This window comes from Tasmannia lanceolata, unplaced genomic scaffold (genome assembly GCF_043159265.1).
Source record: "Tasmannia lanceolata isolate RefF3 unplaced genomic scaffold, GAP_Taslan_0.1 ptg000037l, whole genome shotgun sequence".
Taxonomy (NCBI): Eukaryota; Viridiplantae; Streptophyta; class Magnoliopsida; order Canellales; family Winteraceae; genus Tasmannia; species Tasmannia lanceolata.
Genome location: NW_027518714.1, coordinates 44183384 through 44204249, shown reverse-complemented (window position 1 = coordinate 44204249; position 20866 = coordinate 44183384). Strand labels below are relative to the sequence as shown.

Below are 20866 nucleotides of genomic sequence, written 5' to 3'. Positions count from 1 at the left end.
ACTTCTAATATTGATTTCTTGCAAGCCAAGCAATGCTAAATTACAAAATGGAGATCCTTCGAGATCAATCTAGAAGCCGTCTCACATAGGGAATTAGCTTTTATGAATGATTTTCGTCCAAAAAGGGCTGCCCGACGTTTGAGCTCATTGTTTATCTATTTAGAGGCTAATTCAGAAAAAGTCATAAACTAGAAAGTTGTAGATCTTTTCGAGGTGTTCAAAATAAGTATAATAACAAATTTTGTAGACAAAATGATAAAAAGTTATCGCAGTTTTAGTAACCTGACCATACAAGCCCTTTCTAATTATAACTCTTCATTTCTTTTTCATTTTTTTAAAAAAATATGATGTCACCAACCACCTCATCCCATGTTAGACGTTTTTGCATGTGGCCTCCTCATGTGGGACGCCCACTTATGTGGCCGACCCACATGGGTGGGTCCACATGGACCCCCCCTTGTGAGCTTTAGCCTAATAGGCCTTATGACAAGTATTTTGGGTTTTTTTCAATGAAAATTCAATAAAATTCTTTAAATTCAAATTTTTATTGATGAACCCAACCCATATGATATTTATAGTGCACCCCTAACACATGATCGAACCATCTTTTTTTAGGAAAATAACTTTTTGGACCAAAATGCCCTTATTTGACCATTACACATCCAAATGCGACCAAAATACCCTCAAATTTGTTCACCTCTAAAGGCAAAAATGGAAAGTCTTTGTGGTCAAACTTCAAAAATAGAAACTTTTAAAGTTGGGTTCTTTCGGTGAGCAATATCAAACATGACTTAGAGAAAACCTTGAGAGATCTAAATTTAGCAGGTTTCTCAAATCTTACGAAATTACTCATAATTCATCAGCCGTATCCTCAAGATGATTTTGGATACATGAGACATGATTGAAATATTCATAAGATGATGAAAATGTGGAAGCACCCTGAGTTTCTAAAAATAGCAGGTTCCCTAAACCACTTGAGATTTTCGAGGATTCTTCAGTCATACTTTAGAGAGTCTCAGGCACACTAGAAATGACCAACACAACCCCCAATATACCAAAATTGGGAAAAAACCTAGAGAGTTCCTAAAAATAGCAGGTTTTTCAAAATTTGTAAAATCACTCAAGATTTCTTAAATATAACTCGGGGGTCAAACGGGACACATCGGGAATGACCAAAATACCCCTGTAGCGTAAAAAGGGCAAAAATGAGGGGAACCCTGAAAATTCTAAAAATAGCAGGTTTTTTCACTTGTTTGGAAACTTGAACTTTCATCTTTCAGATTCTATTGGAACACCCTAGAGACCTTTAAGATTGCGAATCAACTTCAGAATTCCTTCAATGAGGCGAAATCTACTCTAAAATGCACAGATGCCTAATCCTAGGTGGAATACAGACTCGAAACTTGACAAACTACCGAATCTTTTATTTTTTTAAAGTGTAGCAAAATGGGGGTGTCTACAATAACGTGTTCTTTTACTTTCCTCGGAAACGTTTTAATCAAACAAGGAAAATAAAATTAATTATGTGGAAAATAGGTTCCCCCGACTTTTCTCATCTTTAGTTTCCGATATACACTATTAGAAACCCTAGCTTTCCCTTCCCTTTCCACGAGAAGAAGTTGTTGCTCCCTCAATCGTCGCCTCCAAACTCTCGTCTCCATGATCTCAAACCTCCATTCCCAAACCAGGTACGCTCTCTCTCTCTGTGTTTCATTTTTTCCCTTTTTTCGATAGCTGGGTCCATGTTCTTGATGTTGATGGGTTTTGTTTTATAATTACTGCCACTCTGTTTGAATTTTACAATTGTTTCTGATTCTATAGATTGGTTAGAATGAAACCCAAAATTCTATTGCATCACCCATTTTTACTTTACGACAAGTGTTTTCTCTTTATTCTTTTGATAATCTTTGATTCAAGGTAATAAATCTAGGGTTTCTCTGAATTGCCATGTTGTGAAATCAGTTTTAATGGGCTTCACGAGTTGGATTTTTTAATCAGTATTATGGAATGGGTTAGGGTTAGGTAGTCAGCCCTAGAAAGTTCAGCTGAAGAGAGTGGAGATAGGTGAATGATACAGAAAAATGACTTATAGGGCTGGCAACGGGGCGGGTCGGGGCCGGATGTTGGGGTCCCCTACCCCTTCCCCTCTGCGGGGAATTTTCCCCCTCCCCTTCCCCTCCCCTCTGCGGGGATGGTGGGGAATCCCCCTCCTCTCCCCACGGGGAATATCTAATCCCCTTCCCCTCCCCGCATCCTTCAGGGACAAAATCCCCGCCCCGCCCCAACATCACCCCCTCTTTAGTCATTGATACACTAATGCTGGGTGTCCCTAATCAACTTGATGCAATTTCAATATATAAAAATGTTATAAACTAACAATCGATAGGCTAGCTGTTAATTAAATTAGCAAGAGATTGGTATAAGGAGTTTGTCTTCTCTTCTTTATATATTGATTGAAATGCTGGGCAGCAACGAACGTCCAGATTTCACTTGTTTGCAGTGTTTTTTTACTTGAAGATTTAATAAGAGAGGGCAGATCCATATTCGGTATTTGTGTGTGGACGATGGATGGATGGACCCATTGGACCGACAGTAGCTGTTGTTGGATGATGGGATTTCCGCACATTGCTAATTGGATTCGATCCAACTTCAATTTTAGATCAAGTGGTATCATAGCCTGCCACTTAGAGTACCCGACATCCAAACCCCATTTTGGATCATTAATTTTGGGAAATGTTATGAGCACTACTGTATTCTGATGATCGCACTCCTGACTTTATTAAAAGTAAGGTATGGCCCGCACCATAGGATGATCCAAACCGTCCATTAGATGGTGCACACCCTAAATAGGTTGCGCCCAAAAAATCATTTCCTTAGGTTGATCCTAACCCTCCGATCTGTAGAGGTACTGAATGATCCTATTCCTCTATAGATCGGAGGGTTAGGATCAACCTATGGAAATGATTTTTGGGGCACAACCTATTTAGGGTGTGCCCCATCTAATGGATGGTTTGGATCATCGTATAGTGCGGGCCATACCATACTTTTAATAATAAAATGCAATTTATTTTGGCTACCGATGTTGGCACTACGATTTTTTGATAATTGCATACACTCACTCACTCAGCTTGTCTTTATTATTTCAACATTTGTCAAAAGGTTATTATAGTTCCCAAAATGCTCTCAGAAGCTAATTAAAAGGAAAAGACAAGCTAAGTCTATGTTTGGGGGAATCTGGTAGCCGATCCACAGAGTTTCTAGTAGTTTTCCTATAAAAAAAACACTTAAAAATATACAAAAAATGGCATTGATTAACGGGGCGAGGCAGGGCGGGTCGGGGAGGGGACAACTCCATTCCCTTCCCCTTCCCCTCCCCGCACCAGGGAATTTTTAAAATCCCCTTCCCCTTACCCTTCCCCTCTCAAATCGGGGAATCCCCTCCCCAAACAGGGCGGGGCGGGGCGGATCCCCGCTTTTTCGGGTGAAATTGCCAGCCCTAATGACTTAAGTACATGGGGTATTATAGAGTCTTATGACATTTATTCTCTTTATGTTGTAGCACTCTTCTTTCGTGTACTATGTGTTTTTGTTGTGTTAAACCACATAATAGTATTGTCACAAACCTGAGCAATTTTGAGTCACAACAATTGTGTGTTGAATATTCCTTTCTTCTAGGAATCCAAATGAGTCTTTAACTTTATAGGAAGGAGTTGCAGAAAATAACAAGATGTTTCCAAACATCTAAAGTGTGATTTTAGAAGTTGGAATAATGGGATTTATGCCTAGAAATGGTCTGTTGCATTGAGCATGCTCAGGAGTTTCAAAGCAGGCATGGGTTACTAGAGATTGAATGAATACTTGGGTTTTTGATATTGTTAATTGTTAACTCATGATTCATGTTTTAATTGGGTTTTGACTGTTCACGTTTTAATTGTTATTGTTAACTCATGATTTGTTTTTGAGTACTATCCACTTGTTGTTAGATGGACGACAAGAGACTTAAAACAGAGGATGGTTGCCTCACAAAGCGGGCAAAGTTGATAGTGAGTGCTGTTGCGACAATAGTGAGTGCATCAACCACTGCACTCGTATTCTTCTAACAGTATTACGACGAATACCTACGAAGAGCTCCATATGAAAACAACTACTTCACTGATCGGGAATTTATTAGGCGTGCCGTGAAGTCAGACGAACATTGCAAGCGCTTACTTAGGATGAACGTCAGGTGCTTCGAACGATTTGTTCGACTGCTTACAAGCACTGGCGAACTTCAAGATACAATACAATGCAACATTGACGAGTAGGTTGCAATGTTCTTACATATTGTATCTCACAATCAATGGAACGGGTCAATTAGAGCCTTCACACAACGATCAGGTTCCACGGTTTCTCGTTATTTCAACACGGTCTTGAAAACCATTCTAAGCTTGAAATCTGAGTTTATAAAACCTCCGACGAGTGAGATACCAGAAGTCATTCGCACTAATCCAAGATTCTGGCCTTATTTCATGGTAACCTCAAATACCAAGATTCTGGAGCTTATTTCAAAATATTGACTGATATATTTTAACCTTTCTATGCTAGGACATTGGTGCAATAGACGGAACTCATATTCTTGCTAAAGTGAGAGCCGAATATAAACCTCGGTTTATTAATCGAAAAGGCTATCCTTCTCAAAATGTGTTGGCCGTTTTTTACTTCGATTTAAAGTTCAATTACATTTTGGCTGGGTGGGAAGGATCGGCATCTGACTCAAGGATATTAGGAAATGCAACATCACGACCTAATGGGCTTCCTTGCCCTCAAGGTATCCTTTACCTTTCCTTCTACTTATTATGTCGGTTATGAATTGACAATGGCGATACCGAGACAATGCTTTCTTCATTGTAAGTAAGTTTTATCTCGACGATGGTGGCGATCCTTTACTTCGTAGTTTTATAACACCGCACTGAGGCATAGCGTATCATTTAAATGAAATCAGGGGTCGAAGACCACGAACGCCAAAGGAACTCTAATCACAGACATTCATCGCTCCGGAATGTAGTGGAACGTGCATTCGACGTCCTCAAGAAGCGCTTTAGAATTTTAAACGAGAAACCGATGTACCCATACGAAAACAGATTGATATTGTTCTAGCATGCTGTTATGTCCACAATTTCATTCGGAGGGAGATGGCAGATGATGATCTTCTTGATGATGTCGATCTAGAGTTACGAGCAGTGGTCCCGCCTGAGGAAGAAGAGCCTGTCCCATATGTTCCACTTAGTAGGGCCGGTGATGCACGGGAGGGGACTAGGATTAGAAATGAATTGACCATGGATATGTGGAATGACTTTCAACGTTGATTTATGTTTAAGGTGTTTGGTTTTGTTGGTTGTTTATGGCTTGACCTCATATGCATCACCATTTTTTTATGTTTATGGCTTGTTTGTAGCTTGTTTTTAAAAGACAATAAACTTGTATTGTATGGTCTCATGAGTTTTATGTATGGTCTTATGAGTTTTTTGTTATTGTATGGTCTCATGAGTTTCAATTCATATAGGATGGTTGCAAGTCGCGTGGGTAGGAACCATTTCTAGAATACTGAGATGGATAAGGTGTTAGTGGATGCGTTATTGGAACAAGTATCGGAAGGGCATAAGATATCCAATGGCTTTAAAGATGTCGCATACACGGCGGCAAGCAGAGCAATGAATAGTCGATATGGGAAAGATATGACGAAAGAGCATATCAAAAATCAAGTCAAGACCCTAAAAAAGAAATACGTGGCCGTCAACACTATAACAAACACAAGCGGATTTGGCTGGGATGATGTCAATAAGAAGATCGAAGTGACAGAAGATGTCTACAATGCTTGGGTCGCTGTGAGTACAAAGTGACATCTTTGTTTCATTTGTTAATTAGTCTGGCTCGTAATATTTATAACTATTTTTCCGTATTTGTTGTAGGTTCACCCTGAACATAAGAAATATTTTGCAAAGAAACATGTGTTGATAGATAATTTTCACCACATTTTTGGCAGAGACTATGGCACGGGTGGGTCGAGTAGGGATGACGTTGCCCCTAGTCAGGAGGTGCAGAGTTCAGCTCAGCATATAGATGACTTGGGGATAGACGATACCCTTGAGACTGAAACAATTCCAGACTCTCCTATGGTGGGTGAGAGCAATAGGGGAGCTGGGCCTAGAACGCCATCTCGGGTAGAGATTTTGCAAGAAATGATGACGGTTAGAGGGGGACGAAGCGTAGTGCAACAAAATACATGAATTTGATGGAAGGGTTTACTTCAACTTTGGAGAAGGTTGCAGATGCAATCAAGGATCTATCGAAGGAACCTTTTGGCAATGACGAGCTTCATGACGCCGTTTTTGGGTTACAGGGATTCGAGGAGGAAATCTTGGAGAGGGCTTATAAGTACCTCAACTGTAACCCTACGGAGGTTCGTGCTTTTATGAAGTACACCGTGGAAAGGAGGAAGCACTACATGTGGAGGAAGATGGAAAATCTTGAATTCTGAGTGGTTGTGGATGGGAGTAGCATAGAGCCATTTCTGGCAACTATAGCCCCATTCCGGTCACCCTCTCCGGACACCATCTTCACCAACTACCTGGAATCGGCCCACCTCTCTTGAAATCCGTCCACCAACCTTCCTAATCTCATATCTTGAGAATCTCTTTGTTACACCCGTCAAATCTGAATCCGGCAATCTCTATAGCTGTCAGCACCCGCCATTAGCTCTGGTCATCTACCCTATGCCCTCACCGCCACCGTTAATCATGTTTTACCTCTATTAGACCTGATACCCATCTCATCTCTGCCACTAATATCCACAACCACCACCATTTCTATTGCCTTCTCCATCTTCTCTTCACCCATTCCAATAAATCACTACATCTCCCTCTCTCTCTCTCTATTGGAATTTGAGCCCCAAAAGAGCTTGGTTGAAGGAAGAAGAAGAGGCCAGCCGTTTCATCGGAATCCATCCGCAGCCTCCCACCATTTTCTTTTCATGGCTGAAATCTTCCCGACTGGTTGGTTACTTCTCCCTTCTCCCTGGCCGTCGATTCTCACCCCCATGCCAAGCTGCTATCATCACTTCAACTCAGCTACCATTTCGCCATATCTCACAGATTCCTTGGAGGATCTAAGACTCATTATTCGGCACATTCATCTGTTGTAAGCAAAGATGGTTTTCCTTAATCATTTTGTTTATGATTCATTCTCTGTTCTTGCGGTGTTCTGGTTTCCATTTTGTTTGCTTTTTGTGTTGGTGTAGTGATTTCTTGTAGTTATGTGATTGTTTTGAATAAGCAATCGCCGCATGCATAGAAAAATTTTAACCCAGAATTTCTCAATTCATGCTTTCTCTAATTTGTTTTGATGAGGAATGGTGATTTCCCTAGGTCAATTTCATCTCATTTCTGAATATGAGAATCTATGAATTCAGTTATGAGTCTTACCTTTGTCGTTTGTATCAAAGTTTTTAGAATGCAACAAGATGGGTATTGACATGGACCATTTGCTTCTAAATTGTATAATGTGAAAAAAGTGCTATCCATAAGTCCTCTCTATTCATGTACTTCTATTAACATGTGCATTTTCATTATATTCATGTAACACTGTGAAATATAAGGTGGCTAAGCATCGTTGTTACTCATCTGATTTGTAAAAACTTTGATCTTTGGAATGGTGTATGTCTTTGTCAGCTTACTGAATATGCTTTCAAGCATCATAATATGTGCCTTTGTGCTAAAATCAAACCTGACCTGACCCATGTTGATTAAATTGGGTTGGGTTCAGGTTGATTCTGATTCATTTTTTAGCAAAAGCTCAGCCCGACCTGACCCAAGTTGTACCCCTAGGTGGAAACAGAGTCTTAACCCAATTGAACATCAATTTGATATGATTCAAGTATTTGATTACCCTTCCAAACCTGGTTTTTTATGTTATGCTATGATGTGGCTGCTTTTCATTTTTTGTCAATTTAACGTTGAAAACTTGAAACCAGGATGAATGATATTCTTGAGAGGTGCTAATATGAAAACCCACCAAGAAGAGAAGTTGAAAAGATGGGTGACAGTATCAAAACAAACAATGTTCAGTAGAGAGGAACAAGAAGGATTTGAACACCTTGCTAGAGGCAAGAACATGAGCTACTCAACTAATATCTTTGCTCCAACACTGAATTGACAAGAGGGGAGATCAGGTGTATCTCTTTTCCAGCTTCCATCCCTTCAATTTTATGAGATTGTATACCTCTTGTTGGAAAAGCATCAAAAATTATCTTTGATTTGAGGCAAACTTTCTTTTCATTAGGTGGATCCCCAGGTAAGCTATATGTTGTTTCATGAAGTGGGTGCTAAGGATCATTATATAGGGCCTTTGCCTAGGAAGTTGTTAATTTGTCTTATTTGCAAGAAAGGCTTTACTTAAGGAACCTGCATGTAGAGCTATCTCCCACACAAATCTGGCAAGCAATGTTTGGGGTAAATGCTTAACTTATGCTTATCTAATGGTGGATCTTTCTTATTTTGTATACTTCTTTCATCTATGCCTGTTACAGTCAGTAGTTAAATTGTTTGGGGTAAATGCTTTACTTATGCTTATCTTGTGGTGGATGCTTCCCATTTTGCATATTTCTTTCATCTCTGCCTGTTATAGCCAGTTAGTCGTATCTTGCAGGGGCTAGTTCCATGTTCGCGATTGAAGCTATTCCGGACCCCAAATTCCTTGGGTATAGAAGATTGCTTCCTTTTCTTTGGATATTGTGAAGGACAATTCTAGTAATGTTTTGATCCTTTCGTATGTTACACTTGTGATTGGATAATTTTTGTGTGCAGACTTTTCTTATCTGCTTAGTACATCATTTTGCTCCAGGTGCTTTGGAAATTTATGTTGCAGGTGCTTCATCCAAGAACCGACTAGTAAGCAGATTCATATTTCCATTTGTAGTTTTAATTTGCACAAATGCATTGGTTTTCTTGGATAGCATTCCTCAGTTTTGGGATTATAAGTGGGCGATGATAAACTCGCACCCCTGTAGGATAATTCGCACCCTAGTTTCTAGGTTCATGCTGCTCCAAATCCTCAGAACTTGGACAGAATTACCAATGTCCGGTTGTATATTAGAGGATATTTCGGCAGAACTCCGACGCTAAGTGATATATTAGAAGAGATATTGGTTGAAACTGGTTTGGATTAGTTTCTGAAAATCACCCAAAGCTTCTCTAACTTTCTCTCTCTTTCTCTTTCTAGGGTTTTCAAAAACCAAAGGGGAAAGGGGTGTGAATACCAAAAGAGGTAAAGGTACTAAAGGGGTGTGATTATCAAATAAGGGGGGTGAAAACTAGAGCGAAATTGAGAGAGAGGTTAAAATGGGATGGAAAAGGGATGATAAATGAGGAGAAGGGGTCCCCTTCCTTAAATTTTCCAAGTAAATCGCAGAGGATCTTCCCCTGCAATTTTGGAAGACTCCAAAATCACAGGAGCCTCCCTCAAAATCGTAAGAGAGGTGGGTCCCACCATCAGAAAGTGGTATCGAGGCTCTGGTTTGGGTTTTAAGGCACCGGGAATGGGTTTCGGGTTTTTGAGAGTGGTATTATGGATGTGGGAATGCTTGTTAGCTCTAAAAAAAGTTGTTTCGGTGTCTCAAACTAATCTTCAGTTGTCAAAAAATGGTCCCGAGCAGTGAAAAAGTAACTTTTGGAGTTACTTTACGGTTTTTGGTGACTGAAACGCGATCAATTGCTCTGGGTTGCTAGTAAGTGGTTTCTGGATTCCAAAAAAATGTCTTTGGTAGCCAAATGTGATCTTTGGTTCCTAAGGAGTATTTTTTGGTAACCAATGGTTGTTTTCGGTTCCTAGAAAGTGGTTAATGGTGACCGAAAATGGGTTTTGGGTTCCCAGTTTTTGGTGCTTGTTTGTGGGTTACTTTACAAGTGGTTTTTGGCTCTAGGAAGGTTGTTCTTGGTATCCAAAGTAGTTTTCAGTTCCCAAAGAGTGGTTTCTGAAAGATGGTTCTAGTTCCTTGAAATGGCTTCCGGTAGAGCTTGTGCTGAGTTTCAGTGAGTGGATCTTCAGGATGTTGTGTCTTCTGTGAAAAGAGGGTGCCAAGATATTGGGATTTATCCTTAGGACCTTTGCTTAACAGATTCAGAGCTTATTCAGAAGATTGTTGTGAACTCAGATGGTTCTGGATGTAGGCTTGGTAGTTGGTTGTCTTAGTTATTGGGTGTCTGGATTTTTTCGGGTGGTTTGGGTAACTTTTTGTTATCGAAAACCTAGGGAAATACTGAAAGAGATATCGAGAGAAAGACCAGAGAAGCTTCTGGACTGATCATAGTATCCATCATTGTACCAACCTATCATTAGTCCGGTCTTGACAAAATGGGGTGTCTACAGATGCCCTCTTTTGGAGAGAGTGCTTTAGCAAGTGAATGCCAAAGCCAAAGACACAACATCATTTTGTCAATAAGGACAAATGATAGGGGCACAAGCCTTCAGCGGGTCCTTAGGTGTAACGACCTTCACTGAGAGGTCTTGCTGTCAGGTCCTTGGGTGGAAATCTCTCACTGAGAGGTTTTTATTTTTGAAAATATGCAACTGTTAAGCGGCTCTTGGTCGGACATCATGTTAACAGTAGGGAGGGACAATTTGGCCGGCCAGGCTGTCATCTGAAATTGGGAGGGACAACTAGAGGGCCAGGCTATCGCTTGAAGTCAATCTGGGGTCGTGATAGTGCCGCTTGCATAAGCACTTGATTCGCAGATTAGGATTTGGAAGGGTCTGAAGATAATCTGGGGTCGTAACAATGCTGCTTGCATAAGCACTTGAGTCATAGATTAGGATTTAGAAGGGTCGAGCTATCGCCTGAAGATAATATGGGGTCGTAATAGTGCTGCTTGCATAAGCACTTGATTCACAGATTAGGATTTGAAAGAGTCAGGCAATTACCTGAGGATAACTTGGTGTCATAATGTGCCGCTTGCATAAGCCCTTGACTCACAGATTAATATTTGAAAGGGTCGTGATGTTGCCTGAGGATAACATGGAGTCGTAATAGTGTAGTTTGCATAAGCACTTGACTCACAGATTGGGATTTAAAAGTGTCAGGCAATTGCCTGAGGATAACCTGGGGTCGTAATAGTGCCGCTTACATAAGTACTTGACCCACAGATTAGGATTTAAAGGGTTAGGTTGTAGCCTGAGGATAACCTATGGATGTAATACTGTCGCTTGCATAAGCACTTGACTTGCAGATTAGGATTTAAAAGTACCAGGCTGTTGCTGGAGGATAACCTAGGATCGTAATAGTCCCTCTTGCATAAGCACTTGACTCACATAATAGGATTTGAAAGGGTTCAAGCTGTAGCTTGAGGATAACGTTGGGTCGTAATAGTGTCGCTAACGTTGGGTCGTAATAGTGTCGCTTGCATAAGTACCTGACTCACAGATTGGGATTTGAAAGGTCAGGCTATTTCCTGAGGATAAGCTAGGGTCGTAATACTTGACTCACATATTGGGATTTGAAAGGGTGAGGCTGTTGCCTGAGGATAACCTGGGGTTGTAATAGTGCCGTTTGCATAAGCACTTGACTCACAGATTAGGATTTGAAAGGGTCAAGCTATTGCATGAGGATAATCTGGGGTCATAATAGTGTCGCTAGCATAAGCTCTTGACTCATAGATTAGGACTTTGTCGAAAGGCGGGTGCCGTGCAAAGACGGGCTATAAGGTTTGCCGTGTTACAAACGGACTTAGGGTTAAGTTGAGACTGAGTTGAATGATTTACTAAGGGTTTGGCATGGGGGACCGATGTATTGAAAAGTTTGAACTGATCAAGGTGGCTCGGCTGGGAACTACCGATTCCAGAGGTTTGGTTGGTTGAACGCCTCGTGGGGCGTTTGATAGAAGCTTAGGATTTGCTAGCGATGAAGGTTCCTCTGGGGCATTGATAAATGCTTTAGGTCTGTTGGGAATACTGGGGCTTTAGAAAAAAGATGCCCAAAGGCAATGATAAGAATGCCTGCTGACAACTAGTAGATGTTATTGGATTTGATGGGGATTAAAATGCTTTTGAAGGTATCTGATGAAGTGATTTGAAAGCGGGAGAGAAATCAGGAGAGTTTAAGAGCTTCACAGGTTGATTGCGGAGATTCCTAAGAATAATTGGTTCTTATTTTGGGATTGGGAATGACTTTACCAAGAAAATGCCTTTGGGTAGGCCTTAGATTGATTATTTGCAGATTGGATGGGACTTTTGATGAGGTATTGGAAGCTAAACGATAGCTGACTTTGGTCGAGACTCGGGGGAGGGGAATTCAACCGAATATGACTAAAATGAACAGAATCTAGAGGAAAATTTTGACTGGAATGCATAAAATAAATCACGGGGGCAAAATTGGCGAAAGCGGGAAAAAATCGGGGGACCCAGGGGATTGGACTGGATGATGCAGTGAATTGACTGAGGTGGCTCAACCGAGGTTGGTCGACATGTAGGAGGATTGAATTGAGTAAGGGTGGAATGATGGAATGCCGCATGGGTGAAGGAATAGATGTCTCATAGGCGATGACAAGTGTCATGGAGGCAAACCATGAGTACCTCGAGGGCGATGAATGAAATCCCGCAGAGCGATGATGAAAGGTTGTTCCTTGGTGGATACTGTAGTTAGAAATAGAAAACTTATTGAGGGATCCGAAAGATTTGGATTTATCAAGGTTTTCAAAATGCTGCAAGGATTAGAGGGAATTCTCTCCCCTGGATGCAAACACGGAGAAGGAATCAAATCCTCTTGAGAAAAGGGATTTGAAAAAATGATGGTTTCATCTTGGTTCACAGTTGCTTTTCTTTTTCTTTCTTATTGGTGCTTTGATCTTTATTGTTTTGTGCATTTACATTTCTAGTCACTGTTTCTAGTGGATAGAAATGTAAATGCCCCTAGTGTATTTTTTCCCATAGACAAGAGAAAAGTTGACAGAAATGGGAGGCAAACTAATTTCATTTGATGGAACAGGAGTACGTATTCAGAGAGCCTTTTTATCGGTATTTATAATCTATCGGTACAATCTTCTGAGCATCGAATGCTGCAATGTACTTGATCTTTTCTTCGCTTTGAGCGGAGCTTTGCCTTGCTTCCCTGCGGGACATGATCACTTAAGCTATTTGTATTGGACAGTAATAGGTGTTCTCTGTGGGGAGTTAGTGAAAGAGATGGGAGAATCCCGACTTCTACTGAAAGAAATGCTTTTGATTTATTTTAGATAAGTTTGGCCTCTTTTTAGATGAGTTATGAAAATGATTAGGCATGGGCGGTGTTCTCTGCCCCTAGTGTTTCAATCATGGTCCTTGCACCCTTTAGACTGTTTGGTTTTGACAACTTTAGTTTGAATCCAAGTGTGCCTCGAATGGTACCTTCCGAGGGAATGCCTCGCCAATGGCCAAGTCACCTTGCATAGGTTTTTGACTTGACGGACCAGTTTTACCTAACTTTTGTGAGTACAGCCCTTTCGAATTTTCGTTCCTACAGGCGAATGATCCTAAATTTTGCCTAAGTCACACTTTGAGGTTTTCGACTTAGCAGATCTTCAAATTTCCACATTTTTTTTCATTTTCTTTTATCCCACTTCGTCGGTCTTCAATATCAAAAGGACTTGTAGGTTGTGTAAGGAAGATCAAATTGAAGATCCCACAAGCAAGCCTTGCACTCAAAGGAAGATCAAATGAATGCTAGTTCAAGAATCATTCAAGAGAGTGCATAGAATGGTAGAATATATAACCCTCTCCTTTAGGATTTATTCTTGATCAAGTCACACTAAAAAATACCCCAAATATTTTCAAAAGTGACCCAAAATCAAGTGGCTCGAGAGACCAAGTGCTAAGTTAAGTTTTAAAATGGAAAGACATGAAATTAGCACTTGACAAACGGATCCAGCACATAAATCCTATCATAACTAGTCCAAAAAAATTTCAAATATTTTGAAAATATTTTTAACAGAAAGATCTCATTATTTCCATTCAAATCGAGTACAAAAACATCGAAATCCGATAAGAAACGAAGGAGAGGGATTTTAGAAGTTAGAAGTTGAAATCTGGATCCAGGTACAAAATTTCGTGGATCCCACTGAGTTCCATGCACGGAATTCCGTGTAACCCCACGGAGTTCCATGAAGCAAGCTGGTCCATAAAAATATAGTCGTTGGAGTTCGAAAAGTTGCACATAATTACTGTTTTGCCCCTGCAACGGCTAGTTTTGATTTTTGGCTATATATATGGGTTTAAACTTGCATTTTAACTTGAGAAAAAGGTTTTCCAATACATCTAAGGCCTATACAAACACTTGCAAACCCTCTTTGCATTGAATATCTCTCTCCACCACATTTGTGCCTTGATCTTGATTATACCCTTTTGAGAGTGGATTAAGCTTTACTTGTAATCTTCTTTGAGAGAATCTTTGTATGAGCTACATCTTATAATCAAGCTTGCGTAGAGGCTATATCTTCTTCTTCTTCTTGAGATATAACATTGTAATTGGTGGAAGGGCATGGTTCTTAAAACCCTTGGAGTTTAAAGACTCAAAGAGAAGAGCTTTAATCTTGGCCGTTAAGGAGTGATTGTTGGCGAGTGTGGAGGACGCGGAGCCATCCTCTTGTATCAAAGTTGACTTGTAAGGAGCTTTGAAGCTGGACGTTGTGTGGTCTTCAAATAGTAGATACCCTTGAGTACGACCTCAAGAAGAGTGGACGTAGGTCGAACCACTTTAAATCTTGCGTGCAATCTCTTCTCCTTTTCTGTGCACTCTCTCTATGCCTACTCTTTTATTTATGCTTTCTTATAGTTTGCATTTACTTTGCTATAGTTCACTAACCATCTTACAAAAAGGGAAATAGATTAATATTGGGTAATCCATAGCTGTTTCGCTTTTTAGGCTAATTACAACTTAATCAAGTCTGTGATTTTAACTAGGACATTAAGTGTTAATCATTTCTATTTATCTTATGTATTCAAACTAATTTGATTAAGAAAAAGATAAAACTGGGGTGAACTTGGATAAGTTTTTAAAAAGTAAAATTTTGTAAGATAACCAATTCTCCCTCTTCTTGGTTGCCCAACTAGGATTTCACTTGGTATCAGAGTTTGGGCTTTAGATTTGCAACCCTAACCGGTTTAGAGTTAAAAGATCGCATCTTTAGGCAGCCTAAGAAAAATGGGATTTGAGGAAAGTTACTCAATTTCTTGTCTTCCACCTTTTGATGAATCCAATTATAGGTCTTGGGTGACCCGTATGAAAATCTATCTTAAGGCTCTAGATTTTGAACTTTGGAAAATAATTGAAACTGAATTTTCTTTACCCACTAAAATCAAAAGATGGAATGAGCATGATAAGAAACTACTTTACTTAAATTCTAAAGCCATGATTATCTTGTGTTGTTCTTTACCACCTTATATTTATGATAAAATATCATATAAAAATGCCAAACAAATTTGGAAGTCAGTTGAAAACTCATACAAAAAAGAAATTTGTTTAATGGCATTACAAGAAAAAGATAACGAATCTTCAAATAAAGATAGTGAAGTTTCATTTGATGAACTTCAAGAAGAATATGAAAAGGTTTATCATAAGTTACAAAAACAAGTTTTGAGAAATAAAAATCTTAACAAGTTGCTTGATTCTATTTCTAAAGCGTTTGAAAATATTCAAAAGGACTTTAATGATTTATTAATTAAAGAAAAAAATTTAATTGAAGAAAATAAAAAATTGAAAAATGATGACTTGATTTTGATTGAAAAATTCAAATTCTTAAAATAGGAAGAAGAAAAGTTTAAAATGAGCTAATCTCATAAGATTGAAAATTTGAAAAATTATATTGAAGAGATAAAAGTTAAAAATAAAAATCTTGAGTTGGAAAATTACAATCTACAAGAAAGTGTTAAATAAGTTTGCCATTACATAGAACAAACTTGGTAGAAGCAAAGATGGTTTGGGTTCTTAAACCCCAAACTTGATCTATAACTTGAATATCTTAGATCTAGGGGATGAGCTTTAATGTGCATATCATTTGAAATCATGTTAGAATAGATACTATGTGCTTATCCATGATTCATCTTCAAATATCTCTATGATTGTTTTTAAATGATTATCATTTTCAAACACAAAGTCTATGTGCCTCAACTTGAAAATCATTTGAATATGTAATGTGCTTATTGAACTACCATACTTCATGATTAAGCTTAAATGAATATCCTTCTAAGATACATCTTCTATATGATTGAACTTGTCTATCTTTTTAAGATTTATATGAAACACGTGCTTAGTTGAATATCATTATTAGAAACACTACATTAAGTGCACATATAATTGATAAAGTCTCTATGCACTTAGTAATAATGATAATTCATCCACAAATAAGAATTTAATGTAAGAAAAAAAATAAGAAAACCATTATTGAGTCAATATGCCAAACAACCACACTATTAGCCCATGGGTTCAACTCTTAAATGCAAACTCAGTGAAAATCCTTGAAATTGAACTTAAAATTAGATAAGTCTAGCTTTGGATAAGTCTTATATATTTAACTTGTCTAACATGTCAATATTGATGATTGGCAATGAAAAGAAACAAAAGATCAAAAAATTTTGCTCAAAAGATGGAGATTAGAAGCATAATGAGCAAATTGGTAAATATATTGAAACTTGCTAAAACTTATATGTCTAGGCAAATCAATGCAATATGAACTCCAAATGAATAGGTTAAAATGAAATAATATAAAAGAGACTTTGATTCAAAAGTTTTAACTTGACTATACTATATGATCAACACATTAACCAAGTCGTAAGGTATATTGTCCAAGGCTTCATCTTCTAATAGACATTCTATAAAATCCTTGGCTTATTATAAATTTCATCTAAACTTAAAATCTTAAATTAGTAAAGAGAAGTTAGTGTTAAATCTAGGTTCAATGTGCAAAATCCATGTGAATTATTTTAATCATTCATTGGACGAGTTATATAATTCATGTCTCTAAGTCTAATGGATCACTCATATAAAACATGTAAGTGTGTAGATTCTTAATGACCTCAAAAGATAAAATTCTAATTCTCAATGTCATAAATCATTAAAGTAATGGAAGTATTAAATTTTTTAATGACCTAATTTCTTAATGAGAATTTGCATTGATGCATAGAGTTATGATGTGCAAACCTTATGTGATTATTCATAATGTGCATATGCTCTATGTCAAATACTCAAATTGATTGGTTTTAAAATGTGTTCATCTAGATGACATTATAAAGATTGATTTTCAAATGTGAATATCTTAATCATATCGTGAAAGGAAAATACTAAATGTTGAAAATCACTAAACCCTATAAATGACACTTGAACTAAAATGAAATATATTAATTTGAAATATGTTGAAACAAAATCTGGAGGCTTTAATTCTATGCATATACCTGAATATCATTATTGAAATGAAATCTTATATTTGGGAATGTGTTTGTTTAGGTGGTTGTTATGTACTACATGGTCATAAGAGCTCTTAGTTCTTACACATTTTGGTTTTCTATGTCATATCAAATATGTGCTTCATAGGTATAATTTTATAATTGTAGATGTGGATATAAATGTTTGGATAATGAATTTCATCTGTCATATGTTGTGTGTCCAACATCGTTGACTATCCATAGATATTTCTATATGAAATATATCTTGCTCATACATGAGCCATTGACGTCTCTCAGACATGTTGTTTCATAAAGTCATCATTATCATGTCTGAACCCTATAAAATCGAGCTTAACTGATATATCTATTATTATATAATATCACCTCTATTTGGTAATATCTGCAAGATTGAGATGTCAAACCTTAACCTTAAAAGCCACTCAATTGGTACCATTAGCCTTCCTAGTTCCTAAGAGAGATATGGTACCTTCATCCAAATAAACACACTTAACTATTTGGCATTGTTCCATCATCTCAAACATGAACAGGTATATGTGATCTCCCTAGTTATTTATGTATGGTAAATTCTTAGGGGAGTAAAATTTGAAATTTTAAGGAATAATATCACATTCAAGGGAAGCACGGGATAGGATGCAAATTATTTGTGGTAAAGTTGTTTATCACAAAGAGCTACACTTTTGTTATCATCTTCACCGTGATAAACCGACACTTAATAGATAAGTGTCATTGTAGCCCAAAGGTTGAAACCAACATGGTATCTCATAACTTTTTGGGATAATGACTTTAGAAAACCCTTTGATTCACAAAGTTGTAAATTTCATTAACAAAGGGGGAGCTTAAAAGTTAAATTATTTTCTACATTAGGTCTTATCATATGGAGTTATAATATGTTTATATTTTATTCATGATAAGTACTAATAATATGAACTTAACCTGAGTATCTTTCTAGAATTACACTCATAGGAATGACTTGAACTTGAATATCTAGTATCCTATGATTATATGCTTATCATGTGTATTCAAGGAGCTATCACAAAAAAAAAACGTGATAAGTTTCCTAATTAGAGCAAAAACTAGCTTATCATTCTAGATCCATATTCATAGGAGTGAATCAATCTTGTTCATCTTGGTTCCTATGGATTTGATTGCTTATCATATGTATCTTCACTTGTCAATCTGTATGTTCATGATAAGTCTTTTACTTAACCCATGAAAATACTCAAGTTTATACTTATGCATGACAAACTCAGGGGGAAGAATTTGACTTGAAAATCATCTATTCTTGATTATCATGAAATGTTTGAAATGGTATTCACTTATTTCTCCATGATAAGATTCTTTAAGGAATTCAAAAAAAATGGGGGTTCATCATGCTACACTCTGACTTGTTATTATTTCCATGATGAGACGTATAAAATGAACTTTAAGTTACTATATATTTTATGTCCAATGGGTCATATAGTAATTATTGAATATCATTTTAAATTTTCTACCATAACTTGCATAATCCACCTTTTTGCTAATGCCAAAAGGAGGAGAATTTGTGAAATTGATTAGGTGTCCATGTTGCATATGCATTTTATGTTATATATTGCTAATTTAGATCTATGCATATGTTGAGGGGGAGTGGTAAAACTGTATCTTGAGTATGTATGCCTCTATATATGTTCCTCCCACATGCTAATCAATTTGGTTTGTCATCATAAAAAGGGGGAGATTGTTAGCCCAAGGGTTCTCATGGGTTCATCCAATCACCATGTTTTGATGATCAACAGATACAAATTGATTAGTTCCTTTATGGACTAATGTGTGTTGCCTTGATTGTTGTGCTACAGACAGGTATTCACATGTTGATTCATGCTAGTACATCACAACACTTGGCATATGGTTGAGAATGAACCAAACACAAGTCAAAGGAGATGGATCAAACATGAATCATCATGCCTTGGAGGTTCAACTAAGGAAAAGCTCAATCTCAAGCATCTCAAGAATTTGAACCACCAAGAGAAGATCATTGAAGGCTAAAGGTTGAGGATCAACAAGCAAAAAGGTCAAAGAGCTTTAATACATGGGTGACATCATCCCACAATTGAAAACCTCAAAGAATGAAAGATGTCAAGCAAAGAGCTCGAATTGAAAATCCCACAACCAAGCATTGCACTCAAAGGAAGATCAAATGACGGCTAGTTCAAGAATCATTTAAGAGAGTGCATAGAATGGTAGAATGTATATCCCACTCTCTTAGGATTTATTCTTGATCAAGGCACACTAAAAAATACCCAAAAATATTTTCAAAAGTGACCCAAAACTAAGTGGCCCCAAAGTCCAAGTGCTAAGTTAACTTTTAAAATGACAAGACAGAAATTAGCACTTGAAAAATGGATCTAGCACATAAATCCTATCATAACTGGTCCAAAATTTTTTTATATATTTTTAAAAATATTTTTAACAGAAAGATCTCATCGTTTCCATTCAAATTGAGTACAAAAACATTGAAATCCCATAAGAAACGAATGATATATGAATTTTAAAAGTTAGAAGTTGAAATCTAGAATCCATGTACGGAATTCCATGGGATCCCTCGGAGTTCTGTGCATGGAAATCCATGGAACCCCACGGATTTCCATGAAGCGCGCTGGTCCATAAAAATATAGCCATTGGAGTTCTAAAATTTGCACAGAACTCCAACTTGTAACGGTTAGTTTTAATTTTTGGCTATATATATATATATATATATATATATATATATATATATATGGTTTTAAACTTGTATTTTAACTTAAGAAAAATATTTTCCAATACTTCTAAGGCCTATACAAAGACTTGTAAACCATCTTTGCCTTGAATATCTCTCTCCACCTCATTTGTGCCTTGATCTTGATTAAACCCTTTGAGAGTGGATTAAGCTTTACTTGTAATCTTCTTTGAGAGAATCTTTGTATGAGCTACAACTTGTAATCAAACCTACATAGAGGCTATATCTTCTTCTTCTTCTTCTTCTTGAGATACAACATTAAAATTGGTGGAAGGGCAAGGTTCGTAAAACCCTTGGAGTTTAAAGACTCAACGAGAAAGGCTTTAATCTTGTTAGTTAAGGAGAGATTGTTGGCGAGTGTGGAGGACGCGGAGCCATCCTCTTGTATCAAAGTTGACTTGTAAGGAGCCTTGAAGTCGGGCGTTGTGTGGTCTTCAAATAGTGGATACCCTTGAGTATGACCTCAAGAAGAGTGGACATAGGCCTTGGGTTTGAAGGCCGAACCACTTTAAATCTTGCATGCAATCTCTTCTCCTTCTTGGTACACTCTCTCTATTCCTACTCTTTTATTTGTGCTTTCTTATGGTTTGCATTTACTTTGCTCTAGTTCACTAACCATATTACAAAAAGGGAAATAGAATAATACTGGGT

At 37.7% G+C, this 20866-nt stretch overlaps 1 long non-coding RNA gene across 2 annotated transcripts in view; it reads left to right on the top strand.

Annotated features, from left to right (window-relative positions):
* Nucleotides 1–20274, top strand: part of LOC143862099 (uncharacterized) — a 42386-nt gene extending 22112 nt beyond the window's left edge. The window contains exons 3-7 of one of the 2 annotated variants that reach the window (XR_013240158.1): nucleotides 8009–8206; nucleotides 8317–8486; nucleotides 8683–8783; nucleotides 8878–8924; nucleotides 19296–20274. This is a non-coding gene — a long non-coding RNA (uncharacterized LOC143862099). Of the gene's footprint in view, nucleotides 1–8008; nucleotides 8487–8682; nucleotides 8784–8877; nucleotides 8925–19295 lie in introns of both variants that reach the window. The other variant, XR_013240157.1, reaches the window with a different exon arrangement.
* Nucleotides 20275–20866: the final 592 nt, after the last annotated feature.